The sequence below is a fragment of the Eurypyga helias genome, unplaced genomic scaffold (assembly GCF_000690775.1).
Source record: "Eurypyga helias isolate BGI_N326 unplaced genomic scaffold, ASM69077v1 scaffold30508, whole genome shotgun sequence".
NCBI lineage: Eukaryota > Metazoa > Chordata > Aves > Eurypygiformes > Eurypygidae > Eurypyga > Eurypyga helias.
In genome coordinates, this window is record NW_010268052.1 from 15204 (window position 1) to 20024 (window position 4821).

The following is a 4821-nucleotide window of genomic DNA, read 5'->3' on the forward strand; positions in this document are numbered from 1 at the left end:
ATGCAGCAAGATTGCATATTGCTTTTCATGCCAGCGCAGCAGCTGCTTCTAGGACAGGCACTAACAAAAGCACCTGAACAGAACTGTACCTCAGCAACATGTTCAGTTTATGGGTCTCTGCTTTTGAAAGCAAAAATCAACAGCAGCCTCACTGCATACCTACAACATGCATCCAGGGTAGATAAAAAAGGATGCCAATACAGCCCCATCCTCTGCTCAAGAGAAGGGGGTACATTAACTTTGGGGTCAGCACAGAAAACAAAATTAGAAACAGAGTCAGAATATCAGCCCAAAGCAAAGAAGAAGATATTACAGACAAGCCACTGACAACACAGGTCCAAAAAAAACCCCAACAAACACCGTAAGTATACACATCCACCACAGGGAAGACAGGTAGGAACCTGAGCCCGAGCTCAGATGGAGGTCCCGGCCCAAAGGGCTGAGGGTGTATGAGTGGGTAAGGCTCTTCAGGGTGATTAGGGGCTGTGAGTACAGTTGGGGGCTCTGACATAAAAGCTGGTGGCTGGAGCTATGTTTTCTTTACAGGATTGGTAAAAGCAGAGCAAAACCAATATGGGTAATTAAGTGATGGCACTGGTGATGAAAAGTACGTGCACAGGGGAGAGTTCTTTCAACTTTTTCAGAGGTGTAACTGGACTCCTGAAAACCCAGGTAAGTTTGTGTGGGTTTATGTTGAGTGATCGGTTGGGTAATACATATAATCTTTTTCGACCTTTTGCAGGTCCTGAATTATGCTGGTTCTCACCCAGTCACAATGATAGAGCAGCCCTGACTCCTCTGGTCTTGCAGCATGTGTTGCTTTATTACCATGGTTAGTGATGCAGAGCAGTAAAACCATTTATGCTTAAATATAGGGTGAGGAGTTCCTGTTCATGACCTCATTGGCTTGGCTTTTGTTTCTGTGGCCGGTGATTCCCATATCTTGTGTTGGCTGGGGTTTTCTTCCTCTTGTAGTCCCCTTTTATGCTCAGATGTAACCTTTATCGTGTTATTGCTGCTTATAAAACTGGTAGTATCAAGCTGTGGATGGCTAAGGGTTTCCTTGTGATGGTTGAAACTAAACGAAACTGGTTTTTTGTTTGGGTTCAACTTGCTTTTTAAGCTGTTCCATGCAGGGCTGCCTCACCTGCTCTGTCACTATGTAATTTGGGCTGTGGTGTTGCTCGTCTCTCTCCTTTCTGGCTGGAGGGCCCCATCTGCAGTAAATAAGGGTCTGACTAAACTCCATGTTGATGCAGGAGAAGGATGACCTGGTGGTTGAATTTGGTATCGAGCTCGTGGCTCTGTTTCTCTAGGGCACTGCTGCAGAACCCTGACTTCTTATCCCCAAGAAATGAGGATGAGGGGTGACCTGGGACCAGCTTTGCAGGGTCTGAGCTCTGGCTCAAACCCAACAAGCTTTCCATGCCTTTTCAGAGGGAGCATCCTGCCAGGCTGGTACTAAGAAGTAACAGCTCTTGGGAATGTCTCTGGCTGCTGTTGAGCTTAGAATAAACTAGGAGCAACACAGTGGGTCTCCAGGTATGCAGCAGAACTTCACCACCACATGTGCTTGCCAGTGACCTGTAATGCCAGCAGCAGCAGGAGCACTCCTGGGCAATGCGCTGCTTCCTTGCTGCGTGCTCAGCTCCTGCTGTATCACCTTTCCTTTCAATGTCAGACTGTGTTGGTGATGATGTAAAACCAGTTGTGAGAGGAGGAAGAAACCAAGTGATAAAATAAGGGGCCAGAAACATCAACAGGTAAAAGGCAAAGCTGTCCAATAACTGCTTAAAGAAGTCAAGGCTGTCAGATCAAATCAATCTGCAGTTCCCCTGATGTACTGGTGAGCCGAGCTGGCTTCCTGCATGATTAGTTTTCTGCTGCGTGGTCGTTAAGTGGTTTAGGTCTAATTGCTCCGAAGCCTGAAGCTTTCTGTAGCTCAGAGAAACAGCTACGCCATGGAAATCGGTGTGCTGTCTCCGTGTGTCCCTCACCACCCAGAGGCCCCGTCCCTGTGGCAGAGGCTGTCCCAAACACGCAGCTGGCTGGGACACCCTGAGGACGTCCCTTGGCAGCCTTCCTTGAGGATGTGGATCCCATGGGGTTGCTTCTGAGCAAAGCCATCAGTATCCACCTCCCTGGACGTAGAGGTGCTACCAGCATCTCTTCCCAGCTAAAAATGATAATGCCAGCTTTTAAAATAAAGATGGTTGCCTGCATTCCGCGCGGTCCCTATGACCAGCTGCTTCCTTGCCTGGGGCAGATGTCCAAGTCCTCCTCAAGCAACATCTGCCCTCATGTCCAAACCCAGCAGCAAGAGCTGTTGGCTGCACAACAGACCCACCCTTCACAGCAGCTGCGGAATTGGGTGGCCCCACCACCCTCCGTGCAAAGAAAACGTGTTTCTCCCTCCCAAAGCGAAGTTTTACTGAATTATTCAACTCATGAAGGCTCGATCCTGAAGCTGCAATGAAATTATAGCAGAAAAGAAGGTGAAGAGGAGTCTTCAGAAGTTTTTCTCCTTTTGAAAGTGACAAAGGAACCTGTGGCTACTGGTCACCCATGCAGCCAGAGGTGTGGGAGGACCTGGGGTAGAAAGCCTCTGTATTCCTGGAGCGCCCTGGCTGGCAGAGCCCTGTGTCCCCCTTGGGGTGCGTTGGCAGGCTGTCCCATCACGCAGTGCCCTTGGCTGATTGCTGGGCGTAAGGAGGCTGCTGGGTGGTGTGGGAACCCTTTCCTCTCGTGTGAGCTTCGCCCTCATTAAGAGCAGGAGTTTACAGCACCAGCTCTTTGTAAAATGGTTTTTTGCCTGATATAAATAAAAAAATCCTGCAGTTATCACATGTTATTTTTTTGAAACATGCAAATACGTGTGACGCTGTGCTTGTTTCCCTGGGATGTTACGCTGCAGGAGGAGAAACCATTTGTCAGCTCTTTGCACTGGGAAGCTGCTGCCAGCTTTGCCTGCCCATGCAGCTGGGCTCGGACCTCCTCACAATACATTTTCCCAGGCAGAGATCTTGGATATGGACCTCAAGCTGGCCAGGCATGTTGCAAAGAGCAGCTCTGCCCGAGTGACAACACACCAGCTAAATCATTTTCCCGGCTAGCTGCTAATTACTGCTTCTAGGTACTGCTTCTAGCATGCCTCAGCCCCATCTCTGCCTTCCCCGGGAGGGAAAGCAACTGAGTTCAGCAGAGGAATTTTTGAGCATCCTCTGGTATTAGAGGCTAAAACTGTTGCTTGCTCATTTGGGCTGAGAGAGTGGATAATGAACTACCCATCTCCCCTATCCTTCAGCTCACGTATGGGGAAGGAGGGCCAGAAGCACTCAAAGCTTCATCTCCTCCGCAGCAACTCAAAGCAACCCACGGTGCCAGGCTCCGAGACCCCCAAAAAGCAGGTTTTTCTCCCCGGAGGCTCCTTTGCAGAAACACTTCAAGCTGAAAGCTGCCTCTTGCAGGTACTGTAAAATGTCCCAGCTGCTGGCTGGGGCACAGGGTGGATTGCTGAAGGGGAAAACAGGCTTGGGGCTGCCGCAACCGCCTGTGCATGTGGGGCTGGGCATCATGTCACGAAAGCAAGGGAAGTTTGATTTACATCCGGAACGAGGGGTAATAATAGGATAAAAACTTCCGTGTGAGAGATGCTATTATTTCATTACATGGCCTGGCACAGCCCAGCATTATTTTATTCCTGTCCAGTGACGTCCTCTCTATCACTAAGTCCTGAAGAATGAGCTCGAAGCATGTTTAAATCATGCTTTTTGTCTTCTCACGGATGATAAACATGGGTTTTTTTCAAGTATCATTTCTATGGGGACAAAAAGAGTTGTAGGAAGCATCTGAAAGATTTGGGGCTTTGGGGGTGTTTGAGAGCAGCCACAGGACCAAACTCCAGGGAAATCTTTCCCAGCCCTTCTGCCAAGCCCTGCTGGCGTCGGTGCTTGAGAGAGAGATGGTCGTGGGAACAACTTTGGGGTTTGCCCAGGCGATGGGAAAAACCCGCCTCCCGACCCCAAAGCAGCCAAGGGCTGACTCCCAGGAGATCCTGTCCGCTTTCGAGGGGCTTGCCAAGGCGGTGGCCAAACAGGGGCCAGGCAGAAGCCCGCAAAGCAAGCAAGCAGCATCCCTGCGGAGCAAAATGTAGGTTCATCCCCACCCCTCCCAAATACTCTTGCTTGGAAAGTACAGAAACGACAGCTTTTTGGCAAACTCCTCCCTTACAAGGAGAAGGATTTAGCCAGCTGCTCCCTCCTTTGGCACTAGCGGGGTCACTTGAGAAGGGAAGATCTCCCGCAAGCCGATGTGGTGCAGGATGATGGTTCGCTCCCCAGCTGCTGGTTTGGGGAGGCAGCTGCGGGCTGTCGCAGGGAGCTCAAAACCCGGTCCCCTCGCGCTGCTCTGCCGCACAGAGAGCGGGTTCATACTACCGGCCTTGCCCGGTGCATTTCTCCTTGTGCACGTCCCCATCGCTTGGTTATGCAAGTGTGTTTTTCGTGTTTCTCGGCAAGCAGCTCCCCGTGTTGTTTATTGAACACCCAGCCTGGATGGAGGGATAACCTGCACGTGCTGCCACCGGAAAGTGCTCGCTGTTGCGCCGGCCAGGGACGGAACCGTCTCCTCCGGCTGTCTTAGCGAGGGGAAAATGTCAAATGGGGTGTTTCTGTGAAACGGGGGTGTGGGTATTGCTGGGGGGCAGGAGGAGCGAGATGCATTTGCTGGTTGGGGAAGCGCTGGCTGTGCAGGAGCCTCTGTTCCAGGCTGGGGTGAGTGATAAAAGCTCCTTCGAAGTAGGGACCGTGGTGGCAAGGGGGA